Source organism: Siphateles boraxobius, unplaced genomic scaffold (assembly GCF_051911475.1).
Source record: "Siphateles boraxobius isolate OS27281-9 unplaced genomic scaffold, OSU_SipBor_1 1, whole genome shotgun sequence".
In the NCBI taxonomy this organism is placed as follows: domain Eukaryota; kingdom Metazoa; phylum Chordata; class Actinopteri; order Cypriniformes; family Leuciscidae; genus Siphateles; species Siphateles boraxobius.
The window spans coordinates 26,307,330-26,329,037 of NW_027508699.1; the positions used below are offsets into that span (position 1 = coordinate 26,307,330).

Here is a 21,708-nt window from a genome sequence, read left to right on the forward strand (position 1 = left end):
CGTACCACGCAGTGGAAAAGCAAAGCGAGCCGAACCGTGCCGAGCCGAACCGTACTGAGCCGTACCGAGCCGTACCATCCAGTGGAAAAGCGCCATAAGAACGGGTCCTTCGCGCAACTGGCCACTGGGGGAGAGTACACGGGAAGATACCGGCTCTACACGGAGGCTATAGAATTTAACGAACATGTTAGGTGTCGCCCAGCCCACAGCTCTACATATATCAGTCAGCGAGGCGCCTTAAGCCAGCGCCCAGGAGGAAGCAACACTTCTAGTTGAGTGTGCTCGCAACCCGAACGGGCAAGGCATGCCTGTATGGCATGCTTGTATGGCATGCCTTGGCATCCAGTATCCAGTGGGCCATCCTCTGTTTGGAGACAGCCTTTGCCTTCTGCTGGCCTCCATAACAGACAAAGAGCTGATCTGAGGTCCTAAAGCTTTGCATTCTGTCCACGTAAAACCGCAAGGAGCAGACGGGACAAAGAAAAGCCAGGGCTGGGTCTGCCTCCTACGAAGGCAGCGCTTGCAGGTTCACTACTTGGTCCCTGAAGGGAGTGGTAGGAACCTTGGGCACATATCCAAGCCGAGGTCTCAGGACAGTGTGAGATTTGGCTGGCCCGAATTCTAGGCACGATTCGTCGACCGAAAATGCTTGCATGTCCCCTACCCTCTGGAAGCCAGAGCAGTCAGGAGCACTGTTTTTAGTGACAGGATCTTTAACTCAACTGACTGTAATGGTTCAAAGGGAGGTCTCTGCAGTGGGCCGAGCACCAGAGACAGTTCCCAAGAGAGTATAGAGGGGGAGTGAGGCGGATTTAGTCTCCTCGCTCCCCTCAGGAACCTGACGATCAGGTCATGCTTTCCTAATGACTTACCTTCAACTGCATCGTGATGTGCGGCAATAGAGGCAACAGACACTTTGAGGGTGGAGGGAGACACCCTTCGCTCCAACCCATCTTGCAGGAAAGAAAGCACGACTCTGATTGGACATCTTCGGGGGTCTTCCCCCGTTTCAACATTCAATAAACAGGTTCCACTTCAGAGCATAGAGGCACCTCGTTGAGGGGGCTCTAGCAGAAGTAATGGTGTCTACCACCACCTGGGGTAGGTCACCTAGAACCTCCACGTCCCGTCCAGGTACCAGACATGGAGTTTCCAGAGGTCTTGACGCGGCTGCCATAGAGTGCCCTGTCTCTGAGTAAGCAGGTCCTTCCTCAGAGGAATGGACCAAGGAGGTGCTGTCGCGAGGAGTATGAGTTCTGGGAACCAAGTCTGTTTGGGCCAATACGGCGCAACTAACAAGACCTGCTCCTCGTCCTCCCTGACTTTGCACAGAGTCTGTGCGAGAAGGCTCACTGGGGGAAACGCATACTTGCGTTTCCCCCAGGAAGGCCCCGGGGCCATCCGTGCCGAGGGTCCCCTCGGTCAGGGAATAAAACAACTGGCAATGGCAAACAGATCTATATAAGCAGCTCCGAAGAAGTCCCATATCAGCTGGACCACCTGGGGATGGAGACGCCACTCTCCCGGAGGCATAGGCTGTCGTGAGAGCTCGTCGGCTGAACGATTGAGCACGCCAGGGATGTGAATGGCACAAAGCGACCTCAGGTGCTTCTGACTCCATAGAAGGAGATGGCGGGCGAATTGCGACATGCGGCGGGAGCGTAGACCACCTTGACGGTTGATGTACGCAACGGTTGCACTGAGGCGTCCCAGTGCAAGGCGTACTGTGAGCATCTCAAGGCAATTGATGTGCGAATGCAGTTGAGGCCCCGTCCACAGACCTGAAACTGCATGCCCATTGTACGTGGCCCCCCAGGTAGCAGAGGCATCCGTGAAGACCACAGCATGCCTGGACACTTGTTCTAGGGGAAGACCTGCCCGTAGAAACGAAGGGGCTGACCACGGGCTGAAGGTTTGGAGACAGTGCGGGGTGACGTGCACACGGTACGTGTCAATCTGCCACGCCCATCTCGGGACTCGGCCGTGAAGCCAGTCTCATATGAAGCAACCCGAGCGGCGTTACTGCGGCTGCGGATGCCATATGCCCCAGGAGCCTCTGAAAAAGTTTCAGTGGGACCGTTGTCCTGCTGTCTAGGTTGTACTAGCAGTTCAACACTGACGGGACACGCTCCTCTGTGAGTCACGCTGTCTGGTTGACCGAGTCCAACTCCATACCGAAATAAGAGATCCTCTGCACAGGGGAGAGTTTGCTCTTGTCCCAGTTGACCCGAAGGCCCAACAGGCTGAGGTGACGGAGCACCATGTCCCTGTGTTCACACAACTGATTTCGAGACTGAGGCAGGATCAGCCAGTCGTCGAGATATTTGAGAATACGAAAGCCGCGTTCTCGGAGTGGAACAATGGCTGCTTGCGGGGCGATAGGGACAGCCCGAAGGGCAGGACTTTGTACTGGTATCCCCGTCCGTCGAACGCAAACCGCAGGAACGGTCTATGTCGAGGAAGTATCGAGACATGAAAGTACGCGTCCTTCAGGTCGATTGCTGCAAACCAATCTTGGGGACGGATGCATTCGAAAATGCGTTTCTGCATGAGCATTTTGAACGGGAGCTTGTGCAGGGCCCGATTCAAGGTTCGCAGGTCCAAGATCGGCCGTAACCCACCGCCTTTCTTGGGTACAATGAAGTAGGGGCTGTAGAACCCTGTCTTCATATCGGCTGGAGGAACCGGCTCAAATGTGTCCTTCGCCAGTGGTACATTGATCTCTGCCCGCATTGATTCAGGACATTGATTCAGTTCACCCGGCGCCCTCCCAATTTCAGGGGCATCCACTTCACCTCTGTGCGGAGTTGCAATGCCCCTGAACTTGGGAGGGCGCCGGGTGAACTGAATCACATAGCCGAGTCTGATGGTACGGATGAGCCTGCGAGACGGGCTGGGAAATGTTAGCCAGGCTCCTAGACACTGTGCAAGCGGGACCAAGGGGACCACAGACGTACCTGGGGTGGGGTAGCGATGTGGAATACAGGGACTACATGGAATACATACCCGAAGCGGAGTCTAAGTGTGCTGTGCCACACTTACCTGGTTCCAGGGTGGGGCAGATGGTGCGTGAGAAGGCTTGGTGGCGTCCCCGAACTACCTACTGCTGCCCGCTGGCGATGGAAGAGGGGGAAAGGAGTGGCAAGACATGGAAGCATCTCTCACTGCAATCTGCGCCCTCTTGTGACTCAGAGATGGAAGAAATCAGTCTTTTATTGAAAATCTGGGTACCGCTGGACTCCGTGGAGCCAGAATAGAAACAAAATTAAACAAAAGATTCTCCACCCGGTCCTCCTCCGGGGGAGGGAGAGGTGCGGACACTATCTCCCGAAGAGCAGCTTCCTCCATCGCTGGGCGCCCGTCTCAGGGCCGCTTGCCCTTATGCTTGCCGCCTGATTTAGCGGGGGCCTGGATGGGCTGGGCGCTCCACTTGCGACCGGCCACCTGCTGCCTGGTTGGAGGCTGCTGCTTAGGCTGAGCAGGGGCGGAGGCGGCCGCAGGGGGGCGCCCTCGGCGATGAGCTGGTGGAGGTGCCACCGACGACTGGGTGGAGGCAGCGGCTGGTCGTCGGGGCAGGATGTGCTTAATCACCTCTGTCTGCTTCTGTGCTGCGGAAAACTGCTGGGCAAAGTTTTTCACAGTGTTATCGAAGAGGCTGGCCTGACAGACAGGGGTCAGCCACAGGTGTCGCTCCTGGACCAGGGAGCGTGCAGTGACTTTCGTCGCCCGGAGGGATGTGCAATTCCTTGAGCGCCTTGGCCTGGTAGACCTGCAGGAGCGCCATGGCATGCAGGGCGGAGGTAGCTTCTCCACAGGCTGAGTAAGCCTTGTCCGCGAGAGCGGACGAAAAGTTACACGCCCGGGAGGGGAGGCACGGATTTCCCTGCCGGGAGGAAGCGGTCTTGGGACACAGCTGCATCGCCACAGACCACTCCACCAGGGGGATCTCCACGTAACCCTTAGCTGCTCCGCCGTCGAGGGTAGTAAGGAAGGAAGAGGCATCAGAACGGTTTCGGGCAGAAAAAGGTGGCGTCTATGTCCTGATAACCTCTTCATGCACTTCCGGAAAGAAAGGCACTGGGGCGGGGTGCTGAGAACCAGCACGGTCCACCCAGAGATACCAATCGACCAACCGCGAAGGTTCGGGACACGTGGAGGGTTCCACTCGAGCCTGACACTTGCGGCGGCCCATGAAAGCATAGCTGTGAGCTCTGGGTCTGACTCGGACAACGCTTGCGCCCCCGAAGAAGGTAGCGCAGCCGAGTCTTCATCCCCAGAGGACATTAGCTCACCCTCCGATGCAGCGACCGACATTTGATCATCCGGTGGAGCTCCAAAAGAAACAACTGGAACTGCCGGGGACGGTCGAGTGCGCTCTCTTTTGGAAGCTCCGTGGGTAGCGTTACAGAGGAGTTAGGGGCCCGAGGAGACAGGCTCGGCAGGTAACCTCTCACCATGATCCTCAGGTCACCAAGGCTATTAACCGAAGTAGGCTTTTTCTGCTGGGCAGAAGAAGCACTAGATCGGGGAATAAGCGAAGAGGCTCCTCCTCTCTCGAGGTAACAGAGTCTCGACCGTAACGCCGCGATGGTCATGTTCCCGCAATGAGAAGCGAAAGACAAGGATGCGAACGCACCTGCTGCTTGTTATACCCTCGTGCCGTGATGCATAGCAGCTGGTGCAATTATCGAATGCCAATATGCATTGGCTCGTTTTATTTCACTCGAAGTAGATAGGCTCTCGCAAGCGATCCCCATTCATCAGAATCACTTCTGGCTCACGTTGTAGGGATCTGACGAAGGGGAACTATATGTGAACAATTATAGAACACCGTACATATTTGATATCATTTGAAATGTCTCCAACATTTGACTAATTGTAGATTGATAATATTTTTACTGTTTAAAAATTATATTTGTTGTTACAACACACACTCTCGTCTAATTTTAAAATGTTAATGTTGAATGTTCATGCATGCAACCGTCTACTACAGTATCGCATCAGACAGTGCATTGTAGTCAGAGGTGGAAAGAGTAATAAAATATTCTACTCAAGTAAAAGTACTACTACTTCAATGAAATTTTACTTAAGTACAAGTAAAAGTACCGGTCTAAAAATCTACTCAAGTAAAAGTAAAAAGTAGCTCTTTTAAAATTGACTCAGAGTAAAAGTTACTGAGTTACTTTTTTAACAGCGGGGGTGGGGTGGGGGACCCTCCCGTGTAGGGTTGTAATGGTATAAGATTTTCACAGTATGGTAACGTCTCAGAAAATATCACGGTTTACAGTATTAATCAATTGTTAAATAAATAAACTGTATTATTAAATTATGGGTATTATTATTATTATCATCAGTTAAAATGACAGTTAAATTAATGAAAACAGGATTTTTTTTGGTTGAACAAATGCTTTTATTATAACAAACTTGAAATAATTTGTTTATTAAAATTTCAATAAAACATGTCTAATCAATTAAATTTGATAATTAATAATGAATTAGATTAACAACTTATTTTTAACATTAATAATTTATTAAAATGTTTAAGAATAATAATGTCCTATGAAATGTATTTTATTCAGAAAATTAATGTTTCTTTTTATTAGGGTGATATTCGAACCAAACCGAAGAACTGCGATACAGAACCCACGATTCGAATGGCGATACTCTCATGGCGTACCGAACACGCCCCGCCCTGCAAGCTACCCCGGCCCCGCCCAGCCCGGCTCATTGATTGGACCTGGAATCAGTGTTGCCAAGTCCGCTTATTATAAGCGACTTTGGGCTTGTTTTGCTGTAAAGTCGCTTACAAATATTGGTAGTCGCGGATCGCGTTTTTTTTTTTTTGGCTTGTTTCTAAAGTGTAGTTGCTTATTTGAGCTTGTTCTCAGCTCGTTGTCAAGCGGATATTTTCTATATGTTATTTAAACGTAGGAGTTTGTCTTGCCTGTTCCCTCTGTCTCTCCCCTTTCCCCACCCACATCCTGCTTCTAATTGGCTCTGACCCAGATGGCAATGAGTACTAGCCAATCAGAGGCAGAGCAGGGCAATCGTTTTTTTTTCTGGTTAGGAAAACGTCAGTGAGTGACGTTTAAATGAAAATACGTGCGAGTCGCGACCGTCGCGACTGATGGTGACTGGACTGTAGGAGAGTTTTTATATATAAATTATATTTTAGATATTATAGATATAGATATTATAGTTTAATATTGTTTAACCCTTTAACTGTCACTCCCCCTTTTTTCGCATAGACATGAAAATCACTATTCAAACTTAAATGGTTGTAATTCAAGAATGCTTTCGAATATAGACCTATGGTTGGTCTTGTTTTAAAGAAGACATTTGCCAGATTAATGTTGAAGTGAAGTATTATGAAGTTATGAAAGTGAAACAGAAAAAAAGTTATACAAGTTTGAGTTTATGAAAATGAATAATGTAAAAATATAATTATTTATATTTTATATAAAATATATATATTACAAAATATATTTTACTCTAAAACTGCCAGAAAATGTAAGCCAAAAATCTGAAGAAGTTGTGTTCCAAATTTTAGGTTGATATCTCAAAAAAATGAGCTTTCAGTAAGATTTTATTTGGCCGCAGTACCAACATTTTTCACTAGATGGACAGCCAAGCTTCATTACAGAAGAAAAATAAACTACCGTGTGCACAGTTTTACAAAACTAGGCACAGTTTAACAATCTGTCCACATGGATGTAAATTGACAATCTGTACCCACAGTTTAAAACTATCTGTCACCACGGATTGTAACAGTAGCGGCAGCGCGGAGTAAACGCGATCATCTCTTCCTCAGTTACAGAATAAACATGAATGGACACCTGAAGGTATGTTGAAAAATACAGTATACTTACTGAAAGGCATCACAACTCGTGTAATCGCTCAATCAGCGTTTCAGCAGCGCAAAGACGTCAATAAAACTGCATAGCTTGTCACTAGCATTATATTTACCTCAGCAGGCTAGTGATTAAGTGTCCACAACTTGTTGGTTCCTAGAGAAATTAACTCTTGCACTAAATAAATGCACAATATTATCCTATATATTATATTTTTACTTAACCTGTTAATTATATCTTGATTATTTAAAGTACGTTTAAAATATCTTTAATGAAAATGACAGCAACTGTGTAAATTATTATATTTCAATAACAAATTAGAGTAAAGTTAATGCAAAAACTGCCTTATGTTCAGTTTACATGTTTTCATACAATGTGTTGGGTGTTGATTATTATATCTAAAAAATAAATAGCATCTAAATTTAGGCTCTGTTGTTAACCTTTAATGTTATAGTAATGTGCGGCTCCCTATACAGCATTAGCAGATTTTTAATCCTTGCAAAAAGTTTATTTGTAATTGAATTAATTTAAAGACAAAGACACAATTTTTTCATTAAACCACTGTTTAATTTTTTTTTTTAGCTTTCTAAACCGAACCGAACCGAGACGTCAAAACCGTGGGAAAACCGAACCGTCAGTTTTGTGTATCGTTACACCCCTACTTTTTATGATTTAATCCAAATATATTATCAAAAACGGTGGTAGGCTAATCAAATGTAAATTTAAACTTGTGTCCTTTTATTTTTTGGGGAAGCGCTGCAAAAAAAAGATTTACTAAATTAAACCATGGACAAAAAAAAATATTCCTATAAATAATGTTCAAATAAAATGTATTATTATTGTTATTATTATTATTTTGAGAAGTAGGCTACGTTCTACTGTATGCCTACAATAGTAATATATTTATGTCATAATTTCTCCTAATAAAACCGAACTTTTATTTTGACGGGTTGTGGAGACCTGTTAAAAGTGTATTTGACAATGGATTTTCTCAAATAAAATTATGAAAATGCTCATTAGGCGTTCTCTCAGAGCAGCTCTGGAAATGTTCATGTATTCCTCAAATTGTTTGTGAGATGCTGAAAACACCATGAACGTCACGAGTACTTGAGTATGTAGTAGACAAACGCAGCTCAGCAGAACAAATAGGGTTATATATTTACTTGCAGTATTTTTGTGCTTAGCTTAAATATCCACAGACCATGTCGCGATTGGATTTATTGCACAGTTCTACTTTCCATGTATTCATCCATCCATTATTTTGCATATTTTACGTGACATCTGCATTAAGTGAATTCCATTTTCATGACTGGATTCTGGGATTCCCTTTGCATCACGTAAATCGGGACATACCTTTATCTGCAGGAGGGATGGTGTCCTATATCCTCTTTTTGCAGCCACTTTGCGTCCACATTTTTTGCAAATTGGATATCTATCCTCGAGGACAACCACGCTTTTTTTCTACTTTTCATACGGGCCATAATTCGCTTGGCGCTTAGCTTTCAGCTTCAGCTGGGTCTGCGTCAACTTTTTTGCGCGTTTGTTCTCCCGCCCTTCAATCAATTCAGTAGTTTCCGGAGTGTGTGATTTTTTTTTCCCCCTTGTATTATTATTTTTTACTCAGTAACGGATATGATTTCAAATGTAGCGAAGTACAATACTTCAAAGAAAACGTACTTAAGTAAAAGTAAAAGTACAGATTTTAAAAACTACTTTAAAAAGTAGAAGTACACAAAAAAACTACTCAATTACGTAACGCGAGTAAATGTAATTCGTTACTTTCCACCTCTGATTGTAGTCTCCCTTACGAAAAATTCGATTCATTCTTTGCTATAGGAGAGGGTGAATTTTATAAACTCGTTAAATCATCTAAATCGACAATATGTATGTTAGACACTATACCGACTAAACTTACTGAAAGATGAGGTGCTTCCAGTGAGATGTTTCCAGAGGTCATAGATCCTCTTCTTAATATCATTAATTCATCTTTGTTATTAGGATACATACCAAAACAATTTAAGCTGGCTATGATTAAACCGCTTGTTGAAAACCGCAACTTGATCCTACAGAATTAGTCAATTACAGGCCAATCTCGAATCTATCTTTCCTGTCAAAGATACTAGAAAAGGCAGTATCTTCACAACTATGTTGTTTTTTAGAAAGAAATGGCATCTGCGAGGATTTTCAATCAGGATTCAGACCATATCATAGTACTGAGACAGCTCTCATTAGAATCACAAATGATTTGCTCTTATCATCCAATCGTGGTTGTATCTCTCTATTAGTGTTACTCGATCTTAGTGCTGCATTTCACACTATCGACATTATCTGACCGTTATCAGTTTGTAGCAGTAAATGAAGAGATGTCTTATCAGTCAAAAGTTCAGTATGGTGTACCACAAGGCTCAGTACTAGGACCGTTGCTGTTCACACTGTAAGGAACTCAGCTTTTTGGAAATATTAATAATCAATAATATCTTGTTATTATTAATTATAAATATTTGGGTCAGTTAATTGGATTAACTTGATGTGGCTGAATTAATATTACAATCAATTAATCAGTTCTTCCAACGAACTCTTTTGATTATTAATTTATTCTAAGAAAAGGGTATCTTCCATGGCCACAGAAGAATAATTATTTCTTCGCCTGTACAGTACTTTGAGCCAGTAGCAAAAACCGTGATCGTAAAGTGACTTGTATTGCAAACAAAACAGAACCAAATACATATTATGTACAAGTTTTATTAACTAAATATAGATATTTATATGAAAATAAATAAACTAAACAACATACACACATGAATACATAAAAAGGTTAGTGATAGGATGAAATTGGAAACCGGAAGAGGGTCTATGAGAAGAACCATCAGAATTTCATTTTCACATTTCATTGAATTGAATACTTGCATTTGTAATGGCAACAATTCTTGAAGTTGTTGAAAAGTGAATTCGTTGATGGTTCCGGCAGTGTCAAGTGGAAGTTGGTTGAGCGTTCTCTTTCTCAAGGAACGCATGGCTGGTTTGGTCAAGGCCTGGGACTCTGTTGAGGCCACACCGAGCACCCAGGAGAAGTGAGGAAGTCGGAAGGATGGGTGATTGGAGTCGTTGTTGGTTGGAGGCTTTGTTCCAAAACTCTTGAGATTGTCCTTGGTTCTTTGTGAGAGAGTCATCTCTCTCCTGCCTGAGCCCATATCTGGTTGGAATCGAGGCCTGCTGGGCCCTGGGGCCCCCCGTGGAGGGGGAGGGGGTTCCCCAGTATCACCAGAACAGTGTTGCGGCTGGATGAAAGAACTAAGAGAGAGAGGTCACATGTGGACTGTCTCTAATAAGGCCTGGAAAAGATCCTCCCCTAAGGGTTGAACTCGACCAATCAGAAAGGTGACATGTCTGAGAGGGAAAGTGGCTCTTAGTTGATTTACGGATCTTTGTCCCTAGCATGATTATACCTTCATTAATGCTCAGATAGCTATAACACATCCACACTGCATTCTAGAAGAAGGTGATGTACATCAAAGTGTGAGTCATTAAATGAGGATTAATTAGGTAGGAGGCATGATACAGGTGAGGTTACATTGATCGTTAGTTGGTTGTATACCAGGATACATACCATAATATATACCTAATAGTACACGAGACAGTAAACCATTTACACTGTTTCTTTCACAGTTTTATGCTTGTTCATTTATAGATCAGTTAGTCTATGATTAATGCAGCAAAGTCTGTTTTAAAGAGGGTTTCTGTTTCATAGTCTCTCTCTTTGAGTATGTGGCCACATTCCTCGGAGGTCGTAAAATCTCCTTATCATGCCCTGTAACATGACACTGTTTCTGCCCTTGTGTTTGTTCATTTGGGCTGTGTGAGGAGTTTCATAAACCTTTGTATATAATGAATAATTAGCATGTGTCTGATTGGTCCATACCCTACAACACTGTACATGCTACCATTAGGATATATCATTAGGAAGCAAGGCATTAGTTTTCACTGTTATGCTGATGATACTCAGCTCTATATTTTTTCAAGCCCTGACGAAACTTACCAATCCACAAAATTAACGGAATGCATAGCTGAAAACTGGATGACTAGTAATTTCCTACTAGGTAATTCTGAAAAAACAGATTCTAATTATTGGACAAAAAAAGTCCTCACGTAATAACCTAGAATACTGTCTAACACTTGATGTCTGCTCTGTCAAGTCCTCGTCGTCGGTTAGGAACCTGGGTGTGCTCTTTGATACCAATCTTTCGTTTGAAAGTCACGTGTCTAGTATCTGTAAAACCACATTTTTCCATCTTAAACATATATCTAAATCACGTCATATGCTCTCAATTAAAAATGAAGAACAATTAGTTCATGCGTTCATGACATCAAGGCTAGATTATTGTAATACTCTACTGGGTGGTTGCCTTGCACGTTTAATACATAAACTACAGCTGGTCCAAAATGCAGCCGCTAGAGTTCTTACCAGAACCAGGAAGTATGACCATATTAGCCCGGTTCTGTCAACACTGCATTGGCTACCTATTAAACATCGTATACATTTAAAATATTGCTGATTACTTACAAAGCTCTAAATGGTTTAGCTCCCCAGTACTTGAACAAGCTCTTAACGCATTATAGTCCTTCACGTCTATTGCGATCTCAAAATTCTGCCCAGTCGATAATTCCTAGAATATCAAAATCGACTGCTGGCAGTAGATCCTTTTACTATTTAGTACCAAAACTTTGGAACAATCTATCTAACATAGTCCGGGAAGCAGACACAGTCTGTCAGTTCAAATCTAGACTAAAAACACATCTCTTTGGCTTGGCATACACATAACACATTAAAGACTTCTATAATTCAATGTTAGGTTGCATAGTTTAGATCAGCCGGAACTAGGAACGCTTCCCATAAATCCTGATGTACTTGGTACATCATAAGAAGGATGGCATCTACGCTAATAATAGTCTCTCTGTTTATCCAGAGCTTTACCGCAGTCCGCCGGATCCAGGCCATATCCAGATCTGATGAAGGACCATTGCATGGACACGACGACAACGCAGCCCTGTGAAGGCTTCATGGACACCTCAACAAACTCGTCTCCATACCGGCGTGATGACTCCGACCCCCAACCAGATGGAACTGGATAAATATTGTGAAAGTTCTGACCTATAATGCTACCTGAATCATAATCATACACTGTTCGTTCGTTGGCCAGTGGAGAACTGAGTCTGAGTTCTCCCAAGGTTTTTTTCTCCATTCTGTCACCTGATGGAGTTTTGGTTCCTTGCCACTGTCGCCTTTTTCGCCTTTCTTTGCCTTTGTCGCCATTGGCTTTTGTCTTGCTTAGTTAGGGACATTTCATTTTATATTTAACTATATTATTACAACATTATTTTCCTGTTATCTCTGTAAAGCTGCTTTGAAACAATCTGCATTGTAAAAAGCGCTATATAAAGGAAGGTGACGACTAAAAATAGCGGGAATGTAACTCTACACCCTTATATACACCCTACGCAGAACCATGAATACGCAAATGAGCCCCACGTCCTCTCACTCATACAGGGTCATATGCGAGTTGATATATCAGAATGGTAATGTGTTTTATACATCACTCTCTACAACGTCGGACACATTATGGTAATTAATTTTATTAGCCTTTTGCTTGACTACGTTATCAAACAGCTGCTAACGTGTTGCTCATTTTACACAAACCACGTTCCCGTTTGCCATCTCAGAGTCAGACAGCAGACATTTAAAAAAAATCAGTATCCTTAGAAATACAATGAACAACTTAGAACGTCAGTGGGGAAAGGCATAAAGTTCATCATAGCATCGTAATGTACATGATTTACATAATTCACCCACATAGCCTTTATTGCTAAATATACCGATTTTTATCAACAGAAAATTTTACTGGGATAACCTGGCTTCTCTTGAGACTACCCAGCTTCAGAGCATAGTTATAATGATTTGTAAAATCCTGCACGTTGACGTGATTGGTTACAAGTTAGTTTGTGACATTAGAAACACCAGTAATTTCAAACCGTCTTTGGTTCACTGCAGTTTAAGGAGAAAATACTCAGCATTGGTGTTTACTTATAAATTTGCACGTGGTTTGTCTTAAAGCATAATAAAAACACCTCATTAAAACAACTTTAAAAACGTTTTTAATACAGGGGTCTTTAAGAACATTTTCTACTGCAACGTTACTATCTAAACATGGCTGTGTTTGTTATAGAATCCTGTGCTGCATCTCAATTCGCCTACTTATACTACCCCCTAAAAGTATGTACTCTTTGTGTGAAGAAAAAGTAGATACTTTTGAGTGTGTAGCAAAAAGTAGACAAGCTTTGGGACATACTATCTCGTTATACAATTGCGTCTTTAACTGTTGCTCTCTGTCGCATCCTGTCACAGTAAACTGACCTGTCAATCATCTTGTCACAGTTTTAAAATCCTCCACATTTCATTTAATTTAACTTCCTACCGTATCGTAGAGAAATGCAGAAGCACGTTGATCTGTAGTCGCGGGTCTTTCATGTGGAGTCTCTCCTCATGTTAATGCATAATGATGCATTTAAAAGTTAATGGCCAAACGGATCTTTATAAAAGTCCACATTGTTCTTGCAGATGGAATATAACACAGATAACATTTAATAAATATTTTATCAGCTTAGACTTTGATTAGTCACTCAAACCTTTATCTGAACCTCTCACCGTCGGTTGCGGATATCTGCTATGTTTTGTAACCAAAACGGAATGGGTTTTGGGCAATATTAGACATTATAGTGAGCATGGTCCACACTTTGAAAATCCAACGCAAATAGTAGACCATCCGGTTACTTCTCGCATACTCTTTTTAACATACTATGCTTTGGGACACACTTATTCTAATCTCACATGTTTAGGATGGATAGTATGGACATTGAGATGCAGGGCTGATCAGCCCGGCATAGCAACATTAGCTGATCCAATGGCACAAGCTTGGGGTCGGGCTATTTTTTGTCAAACCAATGACAGATAGGAGGAGAGTTTCTTTCCTCGTTTCCTATGCACATTTTTATTCTTTTAAAGCTACTGATAAACACTTAAATCACCCCTTTTTGTATAAAATTAAGAACTTATTTCAAGAACTTATAAAATCTTAACATGACTGATGTTCACTTGGGAAAAAATCTAATTTGAAGATTTCGTAAGTCCTAATGAAGGTCTTAAAGTCAATTAGTTTGATTAGTTGGAAATGACAGACATTTTAAGTCTGGAATTTTACAATAAATGTCCCTCATAAGTGTCACATACACTTTAATGAGTATCACCTGGTTGTGGCAAGTATTGGAAGAGTTTTGCTTTGATGAAATGTTGATCACTGAGAGGGAGCTTTGATGACAGACCAGACAATAGTACGTACAGTAGGATCACGGTGAGGTGGGTTGCAGGATCAAAGGATACATATCACCACCTTCTGTGAGCACAACTTGCTCTCAAAACCAATAGCGGATCTGAAATACAACACATGGATAAAAATGACACCATATGCTACTCCCTCTCATCAGAAGAACACTTCTAAATGACTTGAAAACCAGCACTTTTTCCCAATCTGATGATGTCACAGTTAGTTTCAAACATTATTGTTTTTGCTGATGGAAAGATCATATTATTTTGATCCTAATGTATCTTTGTTCGTTTAATTATTTTTATATTGATCTTGTATTTCGATTGTTCCATTCTTTTTCTAAACCTAAAATAATTACACACTATCAGAGGTGCAGTTCTATTATAGAGAAAAGCCCATCTGCGATTTTTGCATCCAAGTTCCTCAGTGAATAGAAGAAGATATTGCCTGGGGGAGTGAGCATTTGACGTACACTTTTTCATCTTCTCCATATCCATTTAAGGATCATGATCGCATGGACTGGAACCTATCAACTGAGCTGCACACTGGAAGAAAAAGAATGAGCTGAGTCAGAATGCAGTTAAGATGGGCTTGTGGTCAAGTGCCCCAAAGCCTCTATAAATCCCCCAGAGAGGCGGACAGCCCAGACTGATTCCTGATTCCCATTCATCTCAATGACAGTTGCTCAGCTGGTGCAAGAGCACCCCACAACTAAGTGATTTGACATCCTGCCATCTTAAATGTGCGAGGCTTCCAATGTCATTCGTTTCCAGTTATTCTTTTTGAATGGGGTTTATGTTAAATGGCTGAAATCAGGTCTGTGGTGAACACAAGCTCAAGAAACTCTTACATTTCATTCTACGAATTAAAATACATCAATATTACTCCACTCATAATTTTTTTTAAGCTGTTACATGTCTTGAAAAAGGCAGTTGCTAACAAGTGGCTAAATGGGACTGAGGCAGTCGAGGAGATTAAACGTCATCACACCGAAAAGGTAAACGGATTTACAAAGTCCGTATTTACAGCGTTCCAACATTCTGGGAAAATGTTTTTAGATAAAAACTGAAGTAGTTGTCAGAAGCTTAGTGATGGTGACGTTGAATTCATGGGACCGTGTTGTAGTTTGTTTATAGCCTACCTTTAGCTTTTTATTTCTGGCAGCTGCATTTAGGCTTCAAAATTCATAAAAATTGTGTTCATCTGTGATAATTATTGTGATGAACAAAACGTGCAAGTATCATAAACTTTTGTTGATCACAGAGCTTGTTTTTAGCGATAATCCGAAAGCCTATGGTAAAATCCTATTGGGTTTTTGTTGAGTGAATCAGCGTGATGCTAACTGCCGATTGGCCTATAAGTAATGAACATACCTGCATCACTCTATTGCAAACTGGTATGTGTATTAATTCTTTAAATTAAAAAAATATATTTTATTTTAATTAAAACACACTGATTTGTAACTCAAATTGTTTTACTGAACCGGAAGTCTCGCACATTCAAAGAAAGCTTAGCTACTTCTGCATTGCAAGATAAGATAGAAACAACAATTAGTTGCACTCTTCAAATTTGATTAGTTGAGTTTTCCAGATGTGCTGACAGTCCAACAGCACTGTAACTGGTCCGTTCCTATCACTTTCTGCATGTTACAATGTTACATCTTTATACCAGTAGGTGGCAACAAGTGACTGTCTTTATTGTGTTAAGTGACAGTGACAGTGAGTTAGTTTTGAACTCAGTAATGGCTTTAACTGCTTTACTGACTTTGAACCGCTAAAGACGCAGTCACCTTAGTGGAATTTTGCAGGTAATCAAGGTCCATCGAAGTCACCTTCAAACCAAGAAGCTTTCTGTGACAGGATTTTGCCAGCAAGAAAATGCTAAACAACACTCCAGGCATGTTTTTATTAAACCTTTTGAATAACACTTTAAAAATAATTTTTTTACGAATCAAATATTGCGGTTCGTGTTGTGTCTGTTGTTTAGGGAAACACTGGTGTGCCACAACAAAATGATGAACTACATTAGAAAACCTTTTATTAAGCATACAAAACCCATTGTTCATTCATACTACTTGAGGAAATCAGAAGAATCAAGGAAAGTATCTAAATAAAGATCCTAATTTAACTACTGTTAAGAAGAGACTGTGTAGCTGTCCATATTTAATATCTTTCTCTTTTTTGCAGGAATATTGAAACTGCACTTTGATAAGAGGCCAGGCTGAAAAACTCTAAAGAGTTTTATTCCTTCCCCTCCAGCCTTTTCCATAAATCAAGAGATTAATTGAAATTGCCCAAAGGCATTGCGTTTCTCCATCTTGCTTTACTACTGTGTTGAAACAGAGATCTTTTTTTATTTAGGGGTTTGAATATTTCTTTTTGAAAGGGATGAATGACTCAATCACAGACCTTATCACTTGTTTTCAGAGCTTTTGGAGAGGAAGATGTTTGACACGCTCCGGGGTTATGGTGCAAACGGGATTTCACGCTTAGATCTTGACTCGCACTATTCAGAGTTTAGGACCTTGATTGAAGTAGTGCTTCTTATTTTTGGGCCAATTTTGGGATGTGCACTCCTCCTTGAAATATACATGCGGACTGATCTGCATATACTGGGGAGAACGTTCGTCCTTTATTAGAGCCCATTTATTGACCCCAGGCTTTAAGAGCTCTACAATCTCAAGTCTTACTGGCAACTTAGCGGACTGAATGCTTAATAACGGATCATCCGTTAATAAGATGTGTGTTTTCACAGTGCTCCTGGGAGACCATCCACAACACAGACTAATTCCTCACTTTCTTTAGCCTTGGACCTGCATCTCTGAAATGCTGGCTGGATCCCAGTGCTTACAGGGATCCTGGCTGGGGATGAGGGTATGCTGGGAGTAGTCCTGTGGAGAGGTAGGCGCTGAAGTCTCACAGAGTTGAGATCACACCATAAAAGCCAATGTTTATTAGTTCCTCCTGTCTTGGGGAAAGCACAATAGATTTAGAGATGGGCTAGTTGTCACACTTTCTGCTAAAATATCGACTAAAATAACTAGCAACGATTTACGCAAAAAAGTAACCCTAGAACTTGACGCACAACGTAATAACGGATGCGGTTGCCCAGCCCCGTTTGGCCCTGTCTCAAATGGCACACTCTGGACTTGTGGACTTCCTCAGAGTCCACACTTTGTTGATGTCATGATGTGCAGACATATAGGGCGAGTCCACGAGGGCCCTTGATGAGTCCACGAGGGCACATTGAGAGGTGTTTTTGGGACAGACTCAATCGTCACGCCGGAAATAGGAAGAAGTCTGGTTATGGACAGGAGCGGCAGGTCCAGGGAAATATGCTATTGTTGTTGTTGTTACATATGACTCAGTAAAGCCCTGATATTCGGTTCTATTTATTTAATGAATCATAATGCGATTGTATTATTCAGCGCGCTATTATTAGCCTATGTTTGAGACATCAACGACTGGTCGATGACTGTAATGTTTGTATAAACTGTGGGTAATAACTGGTAAAATGTACACCTAGGTCATAAAAATAATGATACTTACACTTAAATATTTTCTTCTCAGCCATGTTAACAATTGTCTGTGAGCGAAATGCACATGCACATGGTGACGCAAAAGTGTGTGAAATTCGATGTAGTATGCACTCCAGGCAGCTAGGTGGCAATGTGAAGCACTGCCACACAACAACACCAAGTCCACGCGCCTGCGTACAACCTTCCTTCTACTTCTCTCCCTAATAGCGTGGAATCAAAACATGGCGAAGCGAACAACAAAAAGACTCTTGTACGTTTATCAGAGCTGCTAGGGCAAATTGAAGGTCCGACATATGGAAATAATCTGACATGTTGGTTGTTATTTTCCTGTACTGGCACATGCCTGTGACGTAAACGCGTAAGCGATGACAGCCACCGCGAGCAGATTTGCGTTTTTACCCTTTAGACGGGAACGCGACGGTGGAACGTTTTTAAGATTTCCGCTCTGGAGGGTGGTTTCACTTTTTTGCGTTTTTAAGCCCCAAAAACGCTGTCACCGTGTATACAAAAGGCACATCTGATAAAATATTGTTACGTTTTCACCCGCGCGCGTTCTCGTGTAAACAGGGCCTCAGCGAGCACAAGCAATTTAAGTCCACAAGACCAAAAGTCCAGATGAAGTACATGAAGCCTTTGTTTGAACCGTGAGAGGGTCGACAAAGTTTTAAATGTGGATTTTTTTTCTTACACGAACGCATCACTACACTTCAGAAGGCCTTCATTAACCCCCGGAGACGCGTTGAGCACTTTTATAATGAATAGATGCGCTTTGACGGACTTTCAAAGACATACAGCCATTCACTGCCATTAAAGCATGGAAGCTAGGACATTTTTTTTAATATAACTCCGATTGTATTCGTCTGAAAGAAGAATGTCATATACACCTATAGGATAGCTTCAGGGTTTTTTTTTTTGGGTGAACTATCCCTTTAAGAAATTGTTCTTAATATTATCATCTATGTTGAAATCAGTTGTGCTTCTAACCTCCCGATTGATTAACCCAAACCTTGCTTACTCGAGGCATGCTGGTTCCAAAAACGCGCCTGCGAGTTCAGCCAACCCAGAGTATGTTCACGCTTAACACACAAGACATTCTCAACAGAGTGACGAATTGATGAGTCACCATGGAAACGGACGCTAATAAAAAGCGGGTTATGTTCAGAGAGTAAGTTGATGTGGCTATTTACATACCATGAATGTAACTTGCAAAAGTTGAGGTTATCTGCTTACTTACCCTTAAACAAACCCGGTATGTCACATAACTTTCTTTCTGGAATACCTCCCTGTTGCCATGGTTTTTGATTTGCACTCATGTGTCTCACCTGTGTCTTGCTTAATTATCTTGCTTAGTCCCTAGTGTGTCCCTGTGTATTTATAGCCCTGTTTGTGTATTTGTCAGATTTCGTCAATGTATAGGTTTTGTTCTGTTTCCCGTGTCTTTGTTTCCAGATAACCTAATGGTGTAATTTTGAGTTTATTTTGCTTAAAGTACTGCTTGCTGATAGATTCAACTCTTTTATTTTCTGCCTTTCTTTCTACCCCTTGCTGACAGCTATATTTATTTCAGGATTCTTTGATGAATAGAGTGTACAGAGTATTGCATTTATTCAGCATATGATCAATTTAATGCATCCTATATATATATATACATATATATATATATATATATATATATGCAGCCATCTTAACCATCGTTATACTCTCATTCGTATATTTATTTATCTGTATAGGCACATACATCAAGGCCTTAGCAACAAAATAATCATTAAATGTTTTACATATTTACAAAGATACTTTTCCAACCTTACTGGCCTGTAAAAAAAGAACACTGAACATTGAACATACATTGACCCCAGTGGGACATTTTGTCACACTTTATAGGATTAGTTGAAATTCATGTTTTAGTTTGAAGGATACAATTCTCAAAAAAATTTATAGGATTTGAACAAGGTGTTTGAAACCAACATTAAAACCCACTGCTAGAGAAAACACGCATTTGTGAAATTGACTATATACTGAGATATAGCCCTTGTGACACCTTCCTTTTGTGACAAAATCAAGCTTCAATCCTTGCTTATCAAATATCTGTAAAGTGGGCAGGTTAAACAGTTTCCAGCCCACACATCCTATTTAATGCAGTAATGGGCTGCATGTGTTCGTGCAGTGAGCTCTGCGATCAGTGCTGATTACTCATAGCGGGAATTATTAATTAGGTGGAATCAATTATGAAGATTTGACGTCGGTAACACTTGTCACCTACAATTCTATGATTTATCTGGCATGTTTTCAAGAATGGTGAAATATATTCATCTTTCATATTTCTTAATTTCTAACAACTTTTTCCAACCCTACAATTTTCTGTGTGCTATTCAAGGTGGCATTATTTGATATTTATTCTTATTTTCAATCCTTATTTCATCCTATATATAAACTCAGCAAAAAAAGAAACGTCCCTTTTTCAGGACTGTGTATTTCAACAATAATGTTGTAAAAATCCAAATAACTTTACAGATCTTCATTGTAAAGGGTTTAAACAATTTTTTCCATGCATGTTCAATTAATCATAATCAATTAATTAACATGCACCTGTGAAATGGTCGTTAAGACCTTAACAGCTTACAGAGAGTAGGCATTTAAGGTCACAGTTCTAAAAAACGCAGGACACTAAAGAGACTTGTCTACCGACTGTGAACAACACCCAAAGAAAGATGCCCAGGGTCCCTGCTCATCTGCGTGAACGTGCATTGGGCATACTGCAGGGAGGCATGAGGACTGCTGATGTGGCCAGGGAAATAAATTGCCATGTCCGCACTACAGGGAGTCCAGCGCTACAGGGAGACAGTAAGGACAGCTGATCATCTTTGCAGTGGAAGACCACGTGTAACAACACCTGCACAGGATCGGTACATCCGAATATTACACCTACGTGACAGGTACAGGATGGCCACAACAACTGCCCGAGTCACACCAGGAACACACAGTCCCTCCATCAGTGCTCAGACTGTCCGCAATAGGCTGAGAGAGGCTGGACTGAGGGCTTGTAGCCCTGTTGTAAGCCAGGTCCTTACCAGACATCACCAGCAATAATGCCGCCTATAGGCACAAACCCACCTTCGCTGGACCAAACAGGAGTGGCAAAAAGTGCTCTTCACTGATGAGTCACGGTTTTGTCTCACCAGGGGTGATGGACGGATTTGTTGTTATCGTCGAAGGAATGAGCGTTACACCGAGGCCTCTAACCTGGAGCGGGATAGATTTGGAGGTGGGGGGTCCGTCATGGTCTGGGGCGGTATATCACATCACCATCGGACTGAGCTTGTTGTCATTGCAGGCAATCTCAATGCCTTGCGGTCAGGGAAGACATCCTCCTCCCTCATGAGATACCCTTTATGCATGCTCATCCAGACATGATCCTCCAACAGGACAATGCCACCAGCCATACTGCTCGTTCTGTGCGTGAGTTTCTGTATGACAGCAATGTCAGTGTTCTGCCATGGCCAGCGAAGAGCCCGGATCTCAATCCCATTGAGCACGTATGGCACCCGCAGGGTGAGGGCTAGTGCCTTTCCCCCCAGAAAAGTCCAGGAACTTGCAAGTGCCTTGGTGGAAGAGTGGGGTAACATCTCACAGCAAGAACTGACAAATCTGGTCCAGTCCATGAGGAGGAGATGCACTGCAGTACTTCAAGCAGCTGGTGGCCACACCAGATACTGACTGGTACTTTTGATTTTGAGCCTCCCTTAATTCAAGGACACATTATTCTATTTCTGTTAGTCACATGTCTGTGAAACATCTTTAGTTTATGTCTTATGGTGTTGACTCTTTTAGTGTTCATACAAATATTTACACACATTAAGTTTAATGAAATTAAAAACAGTTGAAAGTCAGAGGACGTTTCTTTTTTTGCTGAGTTTATATATATATTTGATTCATTATTAGGTAA

At 42.0% G+C, this 21,708-nt stretch overlaps 1 pseudogene; it reads left to right on the forward strand.

Moving 5' to 3' along the window:
* The first annotated feature begins 20,473 nt into the window (after positions 1-20,473).
* On the forward strand, positions 20,474-21,176 carry LOC143743784 (uncharacterized; annotated as a pseudogene).
* Positions 21,177-21,708: the final 532 nt, after the last annotated feature.